Raw genomic sequence first — 22311 nt, 5'->3', positions numbered from 1 at the left:
TATTATTGCGAAATAATATACTGTCGTGTATACGCAGGTCACATGGCTGTCAAAAAATCTGTAATCACATACGTGATGTTTGATAACGTTTCATTAAATTGTTATTAATGTTCAAATTATGACAGTTATTATTAACATGCCCATTTGTCAGATGTATTACTGAATAAAGCCTCCTTGTCTACAGTTATTGTTCTTTGTATAATTACTCATTTGAATAATTTATGTACAGTCAAATCTATTTTATACAATCTGTTTATTTAAATCTTGTAATGTATACATACATATTTAGTATTTAAATGAACTTAATAAGGGTAACTTAAAATAAATTATTTTTTATAATATTAACCCTGTCTGTTTGAGATTTTGTGATTGTGAAAATACACACAAATCCGACGTACGCGAATGTTAATCAAACCATAAGATGAAAAACAAATAGTCTTTGTCTCCGTGTATTCTGCATCGCTATTGGATGGCTATATTAATATTCGGGAGCAGCAGCCACTATCGGTTCTCTCGCGTGAAGAATTCATTTACTCGACCTAAATAAGAGCACGTGCCCCAGACTCAGATGAAACGATGTGCATAGATAATTAATCCGTGCCAAATTTATTTTCGCGAGCTAGATCGAATCTGGAACCAGTTCGATAATGTAGGTCAAAAGGTCTCGGTGATAAAATTGGGATACTACGATTGACGTAGACGCATGCGGAGTAACCGTTCCTAGATCTAGCCAGCTATCGATTTTCAATCCGTAACTGAGTAACGCTTTAACGCTTCGAAAGACGAGATAACGTAAGTCGCCAAATGATCAAGCAGCAACGGCGAACGAAAACCCGTTCCTGAAATCGTTCCAAAACTTGTTCGACATTCTCCTTCACCTCCTCTCTCCTTTACAGCATTTCGAATGATTTCCTAACTGACTCGTAAGAAAGATTGCGCCATTATGTAGCGATTTATGTCGTTTCATACACTGAAAATGTTACCAGTGTTTATCAGATTAAGTTTTTCTCTAACAGAATCAACAAAATCGAGTTTTGCTAAGCAACCACTGAAATTTGGCTTGACTTTTAAAATGCCTTTTTCCTTCTATAATTTTTGTTCTTTCAAAGCGCGGTTTATTTTCATCTGCGACTAACAAGTCGCTAAGTAAGTCGCGAAAGTTACGTTGTATATAGTGGGCTCAGATAAAATTTTCGAACTTGTGCTCGATTGACAAAGCAGACAGCCACGTTGCGAAAGTTCGCGCAGGTGTAAAGAGGCACGGTAACTTTGAAGAAAACTTCATCACTATCTGTGAATCTCCAAACCTTTCTAAGAAGAAGAGCTTTGTCACTCACAGGCTGTGTATCGCTGTCTGCATCAACCGTATGACCCCGCGCAAGTTTCGAAACAATAACTGAATCCTCTCGTGTTTTCTGAGCACGAAGATAGAATCATTTGGAAAAGCTCTTGTCGTCAATGTTTCCAGTCGTCTTATTCCAGCTTGCATCGCGGTGTGCGAGCTCGACGTCAATATCGAATACCAAAGCTGGAATTCCTTATCTGAGAATCTTTCAAACTTTTGAAGAATTCAGCGTTTTTCGCAACGAAGCGAATAGTTCCGTAGATTTTCAGATACTCGCAAAAACGAATATCTATTATAAACTGTTATTTCCCTAAGAAGAGCAGAGTTTTAAGCCTTACCATTCGTTTCTCACGTGAGAAATACGATTTCCGTCATAAAAACAGAAAGTTAACTAGCCGCAACAAGCGTAAACTGTGATGCAACATATAAAAAGTAGCGAAGAGTTAAGTACAGAGTTGCAGGTGGTTAATTAAATAACGCGAGAGAAGTGCGGATTTTAGAAAGTTTTAATTAGTTTTCACACTCTTATGAGGGAGTGTATCCTGCTCTCAACGATAATCGAAAGTACGAACGTAGCATTAGTTATCTACTAGTCGCGCGCTGCTGGCATACAGTGATCATAAATAATGTGATTATAAATTTTTAACGTACGGCTGTGTTTTGACAGCTAGTGTCCTGTTTAGTCCCGTTTGCCAGGCTCGAATGCACAAACTGTTAAAGCAACTCATCTTAGATATTATACGGAACTCCGCAATTTTCGTTTACAAAGTTTCCAACGAACGTTAGCGCTGCGGCAGCACTCTTTTTGTCTCCCGCGAGACTCTCCGCTGCGCGTCAGCTTAATGTTAAGTGTTTCACAAGGGGATTTACTCTACGATGAATAAGAACGCCACTTAATATCAGGCAGGTATATCTGGCGCCTTCATTAAAATGCAAAATTCCCTGCAATTGCTTTTACTCCTAGCGCTCGCAATGGCAATACCCGTTTTCTCGCCGGCGCCCTCACACCAACGTGCTTTCAAGCGCTAAGTGTGTGTAATTTTTTTCACGTGGGAGGGACGAGTTTATCCGCGAACGAGTAAAGTCATTACCCGTATTCCCTTTACTCGCGTCCGCTTTTTCTTGTCCAACATTTTTTCACCTTGTCTAAATACTTGCGGCAACCGGGGAAGAGTCGCTTTTGCGCAGTCACGGTACCGGACGCGCAGCTTTAGAGGTGCGACCAGAGTGTGAGGGTTTGGTAGGGGGTTCACAGATAAGAGAATCGCCACTTACCGAGAGAAAAATACGCCGGGCTGATTAAAGAGTTTACTCAGGAACGGATTATGAATTCTTTCTTGCACCCGCGAGCACCGCAAAAATTCCGCAAGTAGTAAAACGCCAGTAGTTTTGCGCGTATATACAGGAATATATTTATGAAACGATTTGCTTGCTTCTGTATGCGTGTGTACGCACTGTGCGCAACATAAGAAACAATTAATTTAATTAAACGAGCAAATAAATGGAACAAAATAATGAAGTTGTTAAATAAATCTCGACATTAATTTTCATATTTATAATCTGTGTTGGAAGAATTAAATTACAAAGTTTCTTCTATCTTCGTGAGATACATATTAGTTTACAGCAGACCAAGTTACGTCCCTGCGTTTCTCCTAAAGATCTTTTAAGACCATCCTCTTCTCCGCGGCGCATTCATTCTCGAACAAAACTTCCAGTCGAAATAGCGAAGAGTGTAACTGACTAAGAGACCAGATAGTGCATGTGCAACAGACGAACTGCGCGATCTTAACTGGTCACGAATCTTCTTTATCGTCGAAGGCAGCGCGGACGCCAGCGATGTTTTCGAATAAATGGTATATATTATACGTATATCTCTTTCAACCTAGACCTTTCCACAACCGTCCTCCTATAGTCCTTCTCTAAACTTGCCTCTTGTCCACCGGAATTAACCGACGCCGCGTTGCTAACTTTGGGGATGAATCGGGTACGTGGAGGGCATAAATTAACTTGCATGACGCCGACACGAGTTTAACTAGTTCCCAACACTTTTTACCAGACCGCGTCACGTCGCTTTAGTACACATTGTACTCAGTGTCGAGGTAAAAAAAAAGGGAAGAAAAGAGAAAAAGATCGATGTGACTTTCTCATGGCAAAGTTCGGCTGAGTTGCAAAACGTGAATAAGTCGAGGCTCCGACATGAAAGAAATAACAGTAAAATCGATTAACATTTAATATTTGTCCCACAAAACCAGTTAAACTGTTTCATTTATTTTATTGAAATCAATTACATGTGTTTATTTTATTGCAGTGTTCCGAAATATTCCATTTGCTAATCACTTTAAAGTGTTAAATTATAAGATAGTAAACAAATTATAAAATGATACGTTACATCGCAATTACAGAATAAACTAGATTTTGTAATTTTTGTATATTGCATTAGTAGGCAATGAAAGTAGTGGTCAAATGGGCAATGACTTGTGCGCAAATATCGTTTGACTGTGCAATACAGAAAGAGGTGAACCAATCAGTTATAAATCAATATTTTGCGCAGTGAACTGATTAAACTGGTGCAATGATTTGACAAAATTACATGGTAGTCTGATGCTGAATGCTATATATAATTTTATTAATCGTTTATCGAGAAATAAAGAAAAATTCGGAAATAACACTTAAAAATTTGACTACAAAACTAAAATTCTTGATTGGTTGCTGCTTTATTGGAGAGCACTAATTTTCTGAAAACTTGCTTCTGAATGCAAATAAAGGAAAATTAAAAAATGAAAGCTGCGATTATACTAATCACAATTTATCAGTCATTAGATAAAGGGCAGATGAATTGCTTTCAAAAGGCAAAATTGGATAAAACCCACATATATTTTTCCCCTTCCTTCCACGTAGAAGAAATGAACATCAAAAATCAATGGCGGAATTACAATTCTAGCAGAACCAAAAGAAATGAAATTTCAACGTTCCATAAAGAGAGGCACAATTACATTTGGTTTGAAGGAATTGTTTCGAAATCCTTTGAAAGTTGCGATATATTAACCGAGGGATAGAATGAATTATCTCGGCGCTTTGTGCAGCTTGCTGAAGCGAAGATGGAATATAGATTTAAATCGGTATTTGAGGAACACCGAGATTCTGTCCATGTTAATTCTAACGACAGATGTAACGTTCGCTTTAAAATTTACGTTGGTTGGCTCGATGCAGCCTTCACAAATCCATGAAATAGCACGATAAACTTGGAATTTCGACAACTAAAATTCCATGTAAGACACGCTCGATCACGAATTCATTTCGCCGTTAGTTGATCCAGTTGGCACAGTTTCAGCCTACAAATTCGCGGCGACGCTGCCACAGTTTGCGCGCTTCGCTAAGCTAAGTACGGAAAACATATCAATTTACTAATGCCGCACATTAATTGAGACTGCGGTAACCGTCGCGTAAGTAAGTTACACCCTTCTTCGTAGCCCGAATTATTCAGCCGAGCGCAACCACGTTCCACATCACCGTCCTACTTTTGAAACTTCGCACTTTAGCAACTTAATCGTCGTACCAACGCTGCAGCGGCGCGACCAATTCGCAAAGCGAAAGAGCATCCTAAAAAACCGCAAAATGTCCGAATAAAATTCTGATGAGAATGCGCTGAGGAAAGCTACGCGAAATCTCACTTCAAAGTTTGTCGCACGGAACGGTAATTTCTCACGATCTCTCTTTGTTTTTTACGCGTTTTTATTCATAAATTAGGAACGGTCGTCCAGTCGCGAATGGGCCTTCCTGTTATACTTCAAGGATTCCTTACTCAGGAAATTCTATATGCTAATACGTGGCTACAAACTGCAGGATTGCCTGAACACACGTTAACATACAGCTACTAAACACAGTTCCGTTACATGCAGATCGTTCCATTTGTTACGGAGCGTTGCAAAGCACATCCCTGTACTTTTGGCGAACGCTGCCAACGGAGTTTCGTGAATTCCATCAAGACACATAATGGCTCTTCCGACAATAATGCAGGGATCGGTAATAATGCCGAGTAACTAGATGCACAAGAAAGAGTCTGTTTAAATTCTAATTTTCAAATATAAAACAGTTCAATATATCTTGTTTTTTAAGAGTATCTAACTTTTTTTATTGCTTGAATGTAGAAGTTTGATAATAGGCATGAAAGTTGTATTCTTTTCTCTATTGATGTTTCTTTGTTTAAAAGTGTTATTTGGATATATATCAAAGCATCGAATTTTTAAACCAATTTTTTAAATAACATTTCGTTATTTTTAACTTCTAATTGTGTCAAATTTATTATTTTAATACAAAACGTGTGATTAAAAAAACAACCACATTTATAATTTTAACCATATTTGTGGTTGAATTATTTAGTTTCAAAGTAAATATTATTTATGTTAACATATGTTGCGGTTTAACTCCATTGTTTTCATTAAATTAACGAAATATAAGAGCCGATCTATAAGAAAGATTTAAAATTATTCAGACTAGATATAATTTTATGACATTATCATTTCAATTGTATAATAAGTGTAAGTATTAAGTATTTTATACAAAAACAACGATATGATTAACGGAGAAGACAATTTATCACCAGTAATAAATGTAATTAACGATATCTGACGACAATTAGAGAGTTCTCATTAGTACAAGCTCTTGGGGAAACTCATTTTTCCAAACAATTACCGGTCTGTCCGATAAACCAGTTGACGGTATCTCGCCGACTCACACAAATTTTAATTCCGTCGAGAGCCGTTCGTTTCGGCTGTTCATCGAACTTATAGCAAGCGAACGTGTCGCGGGCCACTGCTGCCTCGTTATCACAGAGAGGAAAATATGTAGGGAGAAGCACGAATGCCCGTGACGTGGCTGTGATTGCCTTGCTGGCACCGTGTCTCCATGCGACTGATGGAATTCGTGAAACTACGGGCGCGCTGGTTGCGCCGACCTTTCTGTTGATTTCGCAGTAATGTTGACTTTGCAACACTTTGCATCAAGAGAGATGTGTGCTAGAAATGCACATACTTACATTGAAATTGAGATATTACTAGGTAAAATTATAAACTAGCACCGAGAGATTTGAGTTTTACTTTTTTTGTATAAAAAATCTGGAAGTTTACATTTCTGATAATGACAAGTAGTTTTTTAAAAATATGCTACGGAAATATTTTAATAAACTTTTTAGAATATTGTTATTTATCTCACAAAGAGAGGACACAGTAGACCCGTCACGGATTTTGATTTCTTTCAACATAGTGAATCTACATCGATAAGTCGTGTGCGAATTTTTTGTTGTATGGACTTTCTAAATAGTATTTATTAATGCATGGAAAGACCTTGCACTAATTATGTGTAGAAAATTAAATCCTAGTGAAATGAATTAGTTTTTACGTGTAATGTAACTTATAATGTGCTGAGCAAAAAATATTACACGTCTCAGTAATAGATAATTTTTGAACAATGGTGTACTAAAGGTATAAAACTTGTACTTTTATCCAAATCATCTTTTATACTTTAATCTTGGGTCTATGATCTATCTTTTATTCACCATGTTATGCATTAAAAAATTTAAGTTGAAGGACTGATTGCTGATTCACCTCGCTTCGATGAATATTTCTAAAACCGCGAAAGGAATTTAATATAGATACATATATTTCGTGATGGTTCAAAGTGTCAAAATTTTCTATTTATTAACGTAAATATTCAAAGAATGTATATTGTACTATAATTTTTTCAAAAAAAATTTTAGCATACTATTAACCGTACTAACTTTCCATTGCTTATTTTCCAATCGCTTCACTTCTTTAAAATTTCGAGAATCTCTATCAACTTTAAAAAGTACTATTTGCAAGGTTTAAAGCGTTCGGACACGCTACAACTTATTTTCGATGTAAATTCACTATGTTAGAAAAAGATGAAAATTGTAACGAGTCTACTGAGTCCTCTCCTTATCAGTTGTAATTGTAAACTAAAATGAAATAAATATAAATTCTCTTTCCCTATTCTGCAATTTTTATACGTAATGTGAAATGACAACTGCTGTGTAACATGCATATGTATCGATACGAGCTGAAAGCAGTCTCTTGTTTGACAACGCCTACGTCCGCTCCTTTTTTTTATATATTGTATTATTCTATAAAGTAAAACATCGCGATAATACCATGGGAGCAATCCAACAATCATGCCGACAACGAGGGATTCGCGCTTTCGCTAACAACCGGTACTGCATTCATTCGCGATAACTTTGTCGATTATCCCGATACACAGTTGACAAAGCGGGAAATTAAAGCTCGCCGGATGCAGGTATGTAGATCCTGAGTGGATCCCAGCGGAAATTTGCTGCGTCATGCTACATATTTATGGAAATTTAATGTGTTACACATCTAGCGCGCACGCGGACTACCGCAACCGCTTTGACCACTGCGACTATCACTCGAACGAGCAGCCCGCAATTCATCTGTCGGCCAACAACTCGCAACACGTTCATCCACGATAAGTTCGACGATTGCTCGGGAGCACGTTGGTTCCCGAGGAAATTAAAACTTGGCCAATTCAACTGCTCGGTTCGGACAGTTGGCTTTATTAACCGTCGGCCAAGGAGAGAAAGAAAGCCGCCAGAGAAGCGAAGCTAATGAGAGATACAGCGAAAAGCCGAGTGGGGCGAATAAACCACCCTCGTCGAAATATGACGAGCGTGCGCCGCTCTCTCTCTCCAGGGTAATCTTAATTCTCAAACTGTTGCCTCTCCTCTGACGCGACGGTGCGCAAGCAACGCGCCGAGTTTTGATCAACGTCCGACGCGGATGAATGAAAAATTCATCGCCGCAACGCGCAACTCACCCTCGGGGCACTTTATTAGAATACCTGTTTGCCAGGACTTGCAACCGCAGTCACGCTCAATTTGTCAGTCTTAACGAACTGATTTCTCATGTCAGTACTCTCTCGTGACCAATTATCAATGATTTTTCTTCATTTCACTCGCTCTTCCTCTTTTTAAACGCACACCAAACTGCCTTGCGTATCATAAACGCTTAATAAATATATTTTTGGATACTTTTTCTTTGAGAACATTGCATTTTATATTTTTAGAATTTCTTTAACCATGGTTATTATTATTTATATACGTTTGATTATTGCACCTTTGATACACTGTTTCGAAATATTATCATATGACATAAAATTATAGAAAAGAAGAAAGAGAGACCAACGCATGGGGATATAAATACAGCAGAAACAAAATATGTAACGCGTGTCAGATATTTACTCTTGCAAACAAAATTATTCAGAGCTAACGCAATGTCACGATGATACTTGATAATGAATTAAAAATCATGTTGAAGCCATTGTCCCGTTATTTTCAGCGTATATTAGCGAGCTGTAAATTCTCGTAAATATTTCAGTGGTCAATAACCGTTCAACTGCCGCGAAATTGTACCGAATAAACGGACGGTCCGCAATCGTTCGCATTGATTTACTTTGGCGATATTATCAATTACAGTTCAACATATGCCTCTCATTTGGTTAATCATTATGTACATTATTCAGTCACCTTCATTCTGTACACAAACCAGCAAATACTGGCCAAGACCTTTGAAGTTTTATGCTTTTGCATATTAAATATCGAATGAAGCGAAACATCAAATAAATACAATTCTATAATATTTCTTAGTGAACGATAGAATTTCTGTTACATCTTGTGAATAAATTATTGATTTATCTGTATGGACGCAAACTATAGAAAATTTCTTATGATTTCAGAAAAATTATTTATTGAACATTATTCTTCTAGAAATACTTTAAACGTAATATTTTTTTATAGCGTGAGATTGAAATGTTCTCATTACGACTATTATAAAGGAAATTAAAATTTTATCATAGATATTACATTCATTAAAGATCTCGAGCACTTTCGTAACGTTCACGAAATACAAACGTTTAAAGAAAAGATTTATATGTAAAAAAAAAAATGAAAAAAATCTCTGCTGCTCGTAATTTGTCGGAATCACAAGATGACGTAACGAAGAGAGAAATTCTCAATGTCCCGCACTAGTTAGACAGGACCGTGCTTACGTTGATGTGAATTAGGATAGGACGCAGTCCGCGGAAAAGCACAAGCGCTTGCGCTAAAAGCCATGGCCCGCGAGGGGGGGTTGAAAGAGGGTAAGAGCTCGCGTTGGGGTAGGGAGATTCGTGTTGGAAGCTTCTACGGGAAACGGAGAATCTGCGAGTGTCAGTGCAATTCGCGACGCGATGCCCTTCGCTCCCCCAGTCCGTGCTAAGGGGTGGTGAAGATCGAGGGCTCGCCGACTACTCCCGTCGTGCCGTCGTCGAAAACGACGGGGAGACTACCCTCTGTGCGCGACAAGTTCCAAGGAAATCAAAGTCTCGATTCATGTAAAGCTGCAGGCGGTATAATCCTGAACAGTCGTGACGAGCAAATAATCGCGTGATTAATCTGTCGTTTCTATAGGAAATGACGGAGAAATGTGTTAGATGTGAGTGACATTTGGTAGGCTTAAATCGACTTATTTTCGAAATGTGAATCCGTGTTGATCAATTCGACTTTTGTTATCGGTCGATGAAAGGGCATTCGGTTCAATCAATTATTTACGATAATCGTGCGGATCGATGTGATAGGTATTCCGATACGGTGATCGCGCGAGTTCTCGTCGATACGTCGGTGGTTTCTATCGCAAGATTGAAAATTATGCAAACATAATTTCCGACGTTGTGCAATTCGCGTCAAAGAAACGCCGGCATGGCGACGTCCGATCGTGCGTTCGCCATTATCGGAAAACAGCGGCGAGGTGCTCGAAGTAAATTTAAGATACGACGCATCTCTCCTGCAACTCCGTCCCTTACTCCGTGTCAAACCTATGAGCCTCTCGACCAACTCTCTTTCACTCCCTTTCGTTTTCTGTTCGCCAACTTCTCGCGTAACTTCCCGCTTAAATTACATTAGAAACTCGATTTGCGACGTGCGATAATAATGATTGAAAAGTTTGGCAGTAGTTATCGATTAAATTTAATACAGTAAAATTAAAATACAGTATTTTTAAGCTTTTATCAGCTGTTTTTTTTAAATGTGCGTTCTTTAATTTCTATTCTCTAATATGTTCTGTTATCTCTCCTTTAATTTCTCTATTCTCTTTAAATTTCATGGTTTCATAATTGGAGTCTCGGTATCATAAAATTAATAGAAAATATGAAACAATGCGGCATTTATAATTTCTGATTTTTAATATTAATAATTATAAAAATGTTACATTGAGAAATAAAATATTTTACCTATTTGTGAAATAATACATTTTATATAATAATATTTAGTTTTTTATGCCACGTGACGGAATTTTGTTGACTCAATGGTCTTCTTTTCGCATCTCGTGCGTCTCACAGTTTAAATGGAAGTTACTGGCTAAATTACATTCAAGACTCGATTCAGTAGGGATAATAATAACTATCGGAAGCTCTTATAGCAATTATAAACGGGAACTTAGCATGGATGAAAGTTCGTCGCTTCGTTCGCATTCTGTTATCAGAATTCTGATCTTGGTAACAAACGAAGAGTGACAATTAAATATGTCTATTCCGTCTTAGCTTAGTCCAACTCGTATTTTTTCACGAATCGGTATTTAACACATTTGAAAATATTATTGTTAAAAATAAAATTTAATTTAAAGGCGCGTCGTTAAATAATCTTCTCAGCTAGTAAAACTATATACCAAATTTTCATAAAACCAAATTAATTGGTAAAGTAAACGCTGTGAAAATAATTAGTAAATAACGATGAATTCGGAGCTAATGAGAGAATTAAAATCGATAGTTTAAAATCGAATATGGATCGTGTTAATCCCGATATAATTACGCAAGATTGAAATGTGCTGTCCACGATTAAATAGTATTATTAGTTCATAGTGAACAACTTGGAGAGAAGCAAAAGGATTATTAAAAGCGCATAATGGATAGATACTAATTGATAAAATAATGTTAGCGGAATTCAGTGTAAATGTACACGTAACGAGAACGTGATTAATTAATCAAGACGAAGGCACATACGAAGGCGTTGACCTCGTTGGCGTTGACCAACGGTGTACGATTCGACAAAATTTAACGGTGAGTCTGCATATGAAAGATGATAATTTTTACGTTCTGTTCTTTAAAATGCAAATGATTCTTATGCTGTTACAATATTGAAATTATGAACTAATAGATTATTTTGTTGAACGTTATATTATATTAAAATCTTTATTTGTGTAAAATTATTGTTGTATAACCGGGTTAACTTCATCGAGTGTTTTTTCTGTAATTATCAATTTTTTTAATTTTTCCTGTAGTATATATATCTCTTTTTTCATAAACTTAATACAATAGTCACAACCAATTTAGATTTGTATTGTATATCCTTGATAACGTATTTGCCAATTAACGGGAGTAGCAGTTGGCTATGCGGGCGTTGCTTTAATTTTCCTCTTCGTCTTAATTCTCCGTGGTAATTCGCGCTCATATCTTACGTCGCCCAGCATCGTAATAATGTTAAATTACGTGTGACATTGTAAGCAGCATCTGAATGTCGTTCCTTCTAAGATGATTAAGTGAAAACGCACATACGATTCTGTTTTATGCATTTTGCAAATCAGAACGAGACCACAAATAATTGGTTTCAATTATTAATTTGTTTAAATCGGTTTAATTTACGTCATTGATTATTCATATTGATCTGTTATTCATCATGTGTTATACAATTAATTTACCACAGCAGGATAGCTGATTACATTCGCTTGTTTTGAAGAATAATGTACTGTATGGTGCAGAAAAAATACTTCCAATTTATTGCAACCTCGTTAATAATCTGTGCGTCATTGATCCGAATAAACTGATAACTCTTTGTTATATACTTTATTTATTAACTCGATATTAAGCAATTATTCATTACGCTAATCATGCTTGCGTTGCATATAATAATTTTTCATCAGATAACTAATACGCAACTAATGTATGGTGATAAATATGCAAATTTAACAATGTTCTTGCATATATTTAATTTAACATTGAATATGAAATATTTCCCATTACAAAATTTGTTTCAAAATTATTTATTAATATATTTAACATTATTACATAACATTATTGCATAACATAATTAATGATCGTTTACTTGTTAATATCCAAAATAGAATTTATTTCGGATCCATCCACCAAGCCGATTAAATTGATGTACCTACTACTTCTCTTTCCTCTTTTTACTTTTATAATTTAAATAGAACAATTGAAGGGCTAAGAACCAATTATATGTATAATAAAGAACGTTTAATTTAAACCGTAAAAATAAAAATTGTTACAAACGTTTCGACACCGATCGGATCATTCTCGATGTTACAGTAAATACATTATTATAAAATAATTGGAAATCTACAATATAGTCTTCATAGTGGTATTCTCGTTTTCTTCCCATTATCATAATGTTGCAAGTCAATAAATTAAAATAGTGAGATTAGTCATTGAAAAATTCATAGCAGTAATGCAGTAATAATCTAAAAAGCGACCGTTAACAAAGAAAAATTAATACGATTATATATTTATGATAAAACTCAATAAGTATTAAACAACTAATATATTAGATTGATTTAAAGATTTTAACGAAAATTGGCTCATTGCCCTTATTTCATTATATTAGTTGTTTAATACGATTATATAATAGAATTAAAATATATATAAATTTTTAAAAAATGTACCTTATTAAATAAAATATTAAGAGTCAATAAATAAAAAACGCAAAAAAGTTTTAATGTGGTAATACACAGTATATACGTTAATTTTTCTTTGTCAACAGTCGCTTTTTAGATTATTACTGCATTATTGCTATGAATTTTTCAATGATCAATCTTACTATTTTAATTTATTGACTTGCAACATTATGATAATAGGAAGAAACCGAGAATACCACTATGAAGACTATATTAGAGTTTCAATTATTTTATATAATGTATTTACTGTAACATTGAGAATGACCCGATCGGTGCCTGTAACTATTTTTATTTTTATGTTTTAAATTATACGTTCTTTATATAACTGGCTTTTAGCCTTTCAATTGTTTTATTTTGTTTTATACTTACAGAGCCTTATTATTATTTATTCTTTTTATAATTTAATAATTGTACTAATTTTTATTCAACGGATACATATGTGGTGCAATTTTTTTATATTTCGTACTAATTCTTGGCCACACAATAGATAGAAAGAGAAGGAGAGAAATTTTATTTTCTAAAACGTAAAACGTTGTTGCAATGCGTCCTGTCGGAAACAGTTTAATTAGTCAAAGTTAAAGATTGTTTTGTCGTGAAGTCCGTATTATCTTGTTTTCGTCGGGAAATCGTTAACGTCCAAGTGAAATACAGCGAAATGCACTAGCGTTGAAAAAGCCGCTTGCAAGCACCGTGTCAGCATTCCATTCCGTATTTCGCTGGATCTTGCTCAATAAGCAATACCATCATCGTTGAAAACTCTAGGAACATAAAATCGTGGAAGCATCTGATAAGAACATTTATATCGTTTGTTCCATTATTTTCAGCTTCATAAAAAATAAATTTTAGTATTATTATATGTCAGATATATTGTCTGAAAATCTTTAATATATTAAGAATTTTTCTTGAAATGAAATATAACAATATCTACCTCAAAACATGATAAGAAGTAATTATTTGTAAAATTATACAAAATAGTCAAACAAAATGTCAGGTTTAAAATCGAATAAACGCTTCTGTGTGTTATTTGGCACGAAATGTAAAATCGATTTGCAAAATTGGTTTTTCATGCGAACAAATGAGAGCTCTAGAGACGAGTTAACTGCCCCTTTCTCTCGGGGGAGCTATTACTAATCAATAGTCGGTCGAAACAATGGTTTTAATATGCTCGTATGCACGTATGACAACGCACTACATCGCATCGTGATGTTTCTCGAATTAAGGATTAAGGGGATACCAAATATAATGGGTTTTCCAAAAATATATTCTAAATATAAACTTAGCAGAGATATATATGTATATAGATACTTTTTCAATAAATAATATACCATAGACTGCAATTTAAAATACATGATGATAATGATTAAAATGTGCGAAAATATGATATATGATAGATAAATAATAAGGAATACTAATATTAAGCAAACAATTACTAAGGATTAATTAGACAAATATTATCAATTCTTTATAATACTTATATTATAACATAACGATCTATTGAAAATTGTATTCCACTAAACTTTCGATTAAATTTATTCAAAAAGAAATGTCGATCGCGACCGTTCAGCATCATTATGAATTATGCATCGTGACAACACATTGAGAGCACAAACTTCTCTGGTTTTCCATTTATATTAAGCGTTATGCAAACTCGTCAGCGTCAAGTGCCGAAACTCAAACGATTCGTGCGAACTTGCAATTAATAAACTTTCCCGAAAGAAATTCATCGATAGAGTCTAACAAAACAATTTATTTGTCAATATGTTTGTTTTAATGCACATTATTTCGCAGTCATTGTAAATATATCCAGTTATGACAAGCATTATTCTTCCACAATACGTAATACATTAAAAAAAAATCTATAGAATTTAGAAAAATTACTTTATAAGTAAATAATGCAATTTTATAAAAGTTGAAATTTTGCGCAGTGGATTGCTTTCAATATTATATGAATATCATTATGCCATAATAATTTTTTCAAAATTTTAAGAAGTAAATTTTGCAAAGCGAAAATAATAAACAATATTTAAATATTAAATCTTATAAGACCATACATGTGTGAGAAATACAACCAATAAGAAAATGCCTTTAACGATCGAAAATAATAAACTTTACAATTGTTTTACAGACGACAACTTGTTTCCATTTGTTACTGCACATTTGTGGATATTCTGAATTATACCTTTTTCAGAATATTTTCTGTGTGCGTCTATTATGGACTTACTAATATCGGTTATCGAGCTTAGCAAAGCTTGTCAATGGGTCGGCCTTTGCGAATATCGGTGCGATTGCGTGATCTAAACTGTTTCAGTAATGAACCTGTGATACGGTACGTTGCTTTGCGATACAGGTACTGTAATGAGCTGGTTCCTCACCAGAATGTCAAAGGTCTCTCGACGTTACAGCCGTAGACTGTTCTAACTTTGATAGCTCATTCCTTAACGCGTATTCGCGGGATATGGCAGACGGCGAGTCATACAATTAAACGCCATTAAGGTCTGGCCGGAAATAAATAGCAAATATCGTTAGGCTGATCGAACTGGCGACATTGTGGAACAGACACGTTAACTAATCACTCGCCGGTGCATGTTCAATTGCGATCGCACTGTCTAGGAATTCAGGTCACTGAAGCCGTAATGAAGCTTTGCGGGTTAATAGCAAAAGGGATTGATACGCCGCTACGCACAATTCGATCATCATCCTTAATCGTCTATGACGCTTAAGTTTGGACGACTATTATATCGATTTTGACTAAATCGATCTTAATTAGAGTAATTTTCTTATCTGAGAGAAACATTTTTAATTTGTTTCTCTTTAATTGCTTAACATTAAAAAAACTTTTTCTGCTGCAAAATAAATAAATAAAATTAAAAACAACCAAACCAAAAGTAATAGAACTAAGTTCATTGTTTGCTCATAATATCTCATATATCAATTAATTTTAAACTAATTTAATTAATGTAATTTTACTACAGAACTTTGGAGTTAATACACGGTTGCAAGTATGAGCTTAATAACTGAAGGCTGTTGACACGTTGATATATTACGAAGTAACGCAATCGTATTACCGGGCGTAAATTCACCACTGCAGCACTGCTATCCACAAATATCGCTCACTTATGCTGTCAAATAACCAATTGTGTTGCGCGTATAACAGATAACAGCTAGTGTAACAGCGCAAGTGATGGATTGTTATTATTAATTTGATAAATCTGATTAACATCCGTTAAACATTAATCCAAATATGGAGCTAGCTTTACAGATACAAAACAAGAATTTATGCTTTGTTTTTAAAAAAGAATTGTTGAATAATTTAAGTTAAAAAACTGAAATCTAATAAGAAATAATATTGTGATATATATTATATATATGATAAAAATTAAATGTTTAAGTCACATTTATCTGATAATCATAATATAAAGATAGTAATAACGATAAAGATGTGAAAATGTTTTAAAGTCTTTGTCAATGCACAAGTATTTCTTGTTAGCGAAAAAAAAAAACAAGATACAGTATCAAATTTACAATACATAAAATTACTGAATATTGTTTTTTATTGTTTGCTTGTCGTAAATCTATTGTACTACATCGTTACTGGCACGCAACGGCGTCGTTAAAGTTTTCATGAAATATACTGGAGAGCAAAAGCCTTCGTACGTAAATATTTTATAGCGTATGGTCTGTCATGTATAATCCGCTGGCAGATAGCTGATATCGAATTGATATCCATTTAGTGATCTGTCTCAATAAGTGTCGTGCGCGCGAAAATCTCTCACAGTGACTCGTATTTCGTGAGTAAACATACTCTGTAATATCGAATTCGACGTATGACAAAGTTTCTGAACAAAGTTGTTTGGCTTTATGCCACAAAGTTGCCTTGTTACAATGCGAATAGTCAAGATAATAAGATAATATTGCCTTTGAAATTGCGTTTGTTATGAGTATATTCCAAATTTGACATCACTCGTGAGATTGCTCACCCCTGGCACGCAATATCGAAAGGAATTTGATTACACTGCACAACGTGCAGTTATTAATTGCGAGGAACGTAATCGTGCTTGAGGCTTGAGCGTATAAATTACAGCGAAGGTATCAAACTTGGACGGTCGTAAATACGTTAAGGCTTGTAGAAGCCACTTTGTGAATACCAATGCGATCAGAGAGGATGTACACAAGGTTGGCGACACTCTTGCAATAGTACGGTCAACTACATAACCGCTTATTGCCCGCCAGTTCGTGTCGTTGACGCTGCAACGGGGCAACGTGTCCTTTGTGATTGACGTCCACGCGGTTTAATACTCGGCGCGTCCATGTCAATTAAAGTTTAGCGACGTTGGACGAGCAGCCGATAACACGACGCACGATGCGTCCGAAAGCGATCGTGATAAAAGCTCCGCTTGAAAAAATACACCGTCCGAAATTCTACGAATACAGACAATATCGTCTGGACGATAGCGCGGTTGATACAAGACTTTCAGATCGCACTGTTAAATTCTAATGTCAAATATTTAAATAAGACAATAGAGTTAAACAATTTTTAATCAAAGAATTGTATTAAATTTGATTCAAATTTAGTTTATTATTTACTAAATCGTACGTTAATAGAGATGTTATGGATTTATTTACGTTTTAACACACATGATGGAAGTTAAGGTTAACAAAGTTTTATTTAACTCAAAGGATTGAGTTACTACTGCTCCTTTGAACTCTAACAGTGTGCAAACTCTAACATATTTCAGTCGCATTAAACAGATGGAAATCATAGCAAGGTCAATAACTACTAAACTCTATATTGATTAAAATAGGGCTTTTTATAAAAACAAAAAGAGAAAATGAAGTGACAACTTTCATATTGTTTTCTTTTTAATATGCACATTGTACAGGTTTTTTTCTTAACGCCACATAAATATGGAAAATCAAATAAAACGAATAAAGCACATGTTATTACGCTCTTCATTAATTTAAATAAAATTTTATTTCGATGTATATTGGTCAAAAGAGTATCAGAGTATTTGATATGTAGTTTTGGGTAACGAAATGTTCTTTGAAGTAGTCTCACAAAACTGTTTTCACGTACTTCAAAATTAATTAAAACATAGCAACATCCTGACGGACGTGTTTAAAAGTTGTTCTCCGCGCATTACGTGGTTAGACTGATTTTATTCTATGTGAAACGCAATCCGCTATGCTTTCTGACAGGTTGCGCAATTTGGTGCAGACCAATTAAATGTTTCGATAAACTTTGGAAACTTGTATCATTAATTATGTGATCAACTAAATATCTACTACTGATTAGGAATACATTATTATATAATTAGTAACATCCTCACCATCGCAAGTTTAACTATTGAATATAATCTACGATGTTTCGATATATTATCGTATAGTATATTATATTATTTATTAATGTATAATAGTAAATGTGAATTTATTTAGCGTTATTAAGAAGCATTACACGAAAAGAAAGGATTAGCAATAGAAGCTAATATATAGCTGTGGTAACTAAATTGTGTCATTAAAATAGAGATAGCTAATGCTGTTGTGCTCAAGCTAAATTTATTAGCTATTTGCACGTATGTTACGTTAGCAATTAATTTTTGCTGCTAGAAACAGATGATAAAGCATTTTCTGCAATGTATGATCATAGCTGCTTTTCATAATGTTTTTAATTTTTGCTAATAAAGTTTTATGCCATAATAAATGTTTTTTATGTATAATAGTCAAAGTTTAGCAATGACACTAAGGTTTCAGTTCTTACAGTTAAGTTTGATTGAACTATTAAAATTTAATTGCTATTGTTAAGTCATTTTTTCCCGTGTATATTAGCTGTAAGCGAAAGATGAAAGTTTCATATTTTAATGAGTTAAATTTTCTAAAACGCAACGCGAAGAAAGCTTAAAAGCTTTAAGAGAAACATTCATTGGAGATAATGAGTATTTCAAGAAAAGTTAGCTTCTTTTCTTTGAGTCATGAAACAAAATATATTTCAATAACTACATAGTTTACATGGTTATATGTTTTTGGACCATCAAATTTATCGAAAATACGTGAGGACAAAACTTTTTGAAAACGTCGCATCCACGAAATTGTCACATGGAAGCTCGTAAAAGTGGTGAGAATGCAGAATCGAGGACCATCTGACAATATGGATTTCGGGCAGAAGGTATATGAATTGGTGCGCGAATAGGACAATTCGACAGAGTCTGGTTGCAACGGGTTAATCTAATTTAGCCGCTGCGGGATTTGCGCGAACTGTACCTGCGATTCGCGATACAGTGAAACAGCGTAGTTGGTTTAAAGCCGCACTCACGATGAACTTGTCTTTCACAATTAAAACCAGACTTCCAATTATACAGCTGCAGTAGTAATATAGCACACTGTAGGCCATTATATGTTGATATAAATTAAAATTTAATCTCAGCAAATAATAACTTCGAAATGTTGAACATTGCGGGCGGAGAAGAAGCACTTCGCTCTGATACGTATACAAACGCAAAATCATAAAGCCCGACAATCGTTACAATCGTTATACGTGAGATTTTTAAATGTCATGTACTACACTAGCCACGATGGGGTACGTTTACATTGTCTCTTAACGGCTGCACAATGCTGCGTGTTGCAATTCTGAAGCGCAGCAGACCTCGAAAACTGACCGTGTCAAGCAGAGACGGGTAAACGGCGCTGGCTGAATTATTTCACGACCTCCCTATCTCGTTTTTTCTACTTCTGTCGACATAAATGATGATTACGTAGAAAATTCACGTTGAATTTGAGCGTGTAAAAAAAAAGAAAAGAAAGGGAGAAAGATCATCTCGTGATCTTTTTGTTATACCACGCACGCGGAACGGCGTTAATTAACCTGGCAGACGAATCTCGTCCATTTTCGCGCAATAACTTACCATTCATTAAACACATAACCACTTTAATCCTGTCCTTCCGCGAATGTAAACTGTGAATTTTTATGCATACGCCGCGTCGTTGGGGATTAACACGTACATTGTATGTATGTACATTTTCCGTAATCTTGTCGATAAATGCAAGAAAAAGAGTCGAGTGCGCTCGCAACGTTGCAATATGTATATATCATAATTGCATGTACCAATCGATATCGTGTCCGAACGAATCTGAGGATAAACGCATTTCTTTGCGTTTCCGTAAAATCGACGAAGATATATTTCCAAGTTTCTCTCCACGCGCGAGACACGCCCGTCTCTGAACACTCTCATGAAAGATTTATGCTTACGAAAAGTCCGCTAACGCACACGGTGACAACGCACCAACGACAACGACGACGAGACGGCGTTGGTCGACGAACGCGAAAAGCTCGCTTTCGGGAATCAATTTGCGGGATGAATTCAATACCTCGAAATTGGAACAACCGATGTCACTTGGAGGTAGAACGATTGGTACGTTCGTCGCGAACTAAATTTTCAAAATAGCGAATATTTGTTTTCGTTTAAATTTGAGATCTCACTTCTCCAGAATTTGATTTCAGCGACCACTGGAATTCGGAATTTGTCGGCGTGAATTCTGCGTGAGATAGGCAAAGATACGGCGTATCGATGCAACGTGGACTAACTGTTTCATCGCGCAGCGCACGAAAGCGCGCGACGCGGTAACTCGCAGGGCCATCATTTACCATCAAACAGACCACGCATGGAATAATATACAACGTGCCAGTCTTGCCCGTGCGATATCAGGCAATAATTCCTGCCCAGGTATCTGCATAATATACAGTCGACGGCGCGAGATTCCCTCCATACAAACGTTTACGTTTCGGATACGTTCTCGGCGGACGTGCGCGCGACCATTTCGCTCGCTGCGAGATCTGTTCGAGCGATTCCACCGATGTAAATCACTGTCTGCTTCAGCGAAATTTAGATCTTCGTCGTAGGAACGCAGACAGAATCCACTGGGGCTCGCGAGTGTCAAGAAGAATCATTGGATGCCCGTCGAGGCAAAGTCCTTCTATAATTCATGACTGACTTATGGAAGTTTTGAGTTTCCGTAAATTGGAATTCGACATTTAGATCGGCAAAAGGTAAAAATAATATGACAAATTTTGGTCGCGCTAGGGTTGAATCTCATATGTCGTTTCCTATATGTACATTTCCGATCATATTTACTGGCTGAATCGATTGTTGCGGTGAAACGATGCGAGCGAAATCGATAATTTGTATCGAATCGCGTCGATTGAATTAATGGCGATGTGCATTTTCTTAAATAATGCAATCGCGAGGTTGATGCGGGACGAGTCGCACCGAGATAATGAATTCCGCGAATGGCATTTGGAAGTCATAAAAGATTTATGATATGCCGCAGTTGTTGTACGCGGAAGGCACGCGTAATTCCGCAGCAGCCGACGTGTCGCCGGTGTGACACATCATGTAAATGAAACATGTCGCACATATGTGTATACGCTGGAATAATACGGGTCGTGCAACGCGACTCAATGTAAATCGCGGCTCATGAACGCTCGTTTCAACGAACGATTGATCTGACAAGTCTTTTGCTCGAATAAGACTCCGTGAATCTTTTATCCAAAGCCATAGACGTAATATAGGCATAAATTGCGTATTCCTTGATTGTAGCATCTGTGCTCCGTTAGAAAGAATTGAATCATATCAACATATTTCTTCCACTCTATCAGTATCTGTCTTCAACTTAATACTTGAAAGAGAGAGAGAGAGAGAGAATGAATGAATGAATGAATCGTTATTTAGTATCTTAGATAATATCCCTTCAAGTGCAAAAACATATTTACCTGCAGGAACATGAAAAAAAGAAAATATCAAAAAAATACTCCAATACAAACTTGACTTCAATATACGTGAATTTAAAACAATTAAATAAGAAAGGTATAATAATAAAAATAACAAGAGAGAGTAATATGATTCCAGCTCACTCTTTCTAAACCGAACTTCTTGAATAACTCCAGTATTTACACCGAGAAAAATGTTCTGATTAGATAAATCAACACATAAATCCAGAATGGCATTTGTGTATGGTGAGGCTAAATAGAATTTGTGGTTATCATAACCATTTTTTGGTTATCACAGACTTTTAAGACTGAAGCCTTAGAGCGCCAAAATATTGAGAGCGTTTTAAAAAAATAAAAAAGTTAGGTAATATATAAATAATCTTAATACAGAGGTAATATAAAAATTGCTGTCTTCTTGGCAAAATATGATTAATAGTATAATTTTTTTCATTGAGAAG

General features: G+C 35.5%; 1 protein-coding gene across 1 annotated transcript in view; it reads left to right on the top strand.

Moving 5' to 3' along the window:
* Nucleotides 1-9658: 9658 nt before the first annotated feature.
* Nucleotides 9659-22311, top strand: part of LOC108778264 (uncharacterized) — a 254792-nt gene continuing 242139 nt past the window's right edge. Inside the window, exon 1 of the mRNA XM_018545395.1 lies at nucleotides 9659-9846. The gene's annotated coding sequence lies outside the window, so the exon portion shown is untranslated. The remainder of the gene's footprint in view (nucleotides 9847-22311) is intronic.

This window comes from Cyphomyrmex costatus, unplaced genomic scaffold (assembly GCF_001594065.2).
Source record: "Cyphomyrmex costatus isolate MS0001 unplaced genomic scaffold, Ccosl1.0 scaffold5, whole genome shotgun sequence".
In the NCBI taxonomy this organism is placed as follows: domain Eukaryota; kingdom Metazoa; phylum Arthropoda; class Insecta; order Hymenoptera; family Formicidae; genus Cyphomyrmex; species Cyphomyrmex costatus.
Note: the sequence above shows the minus strand (reverse complement) of the source record. Positions and strands in the feature narration are given on the sequence as shown.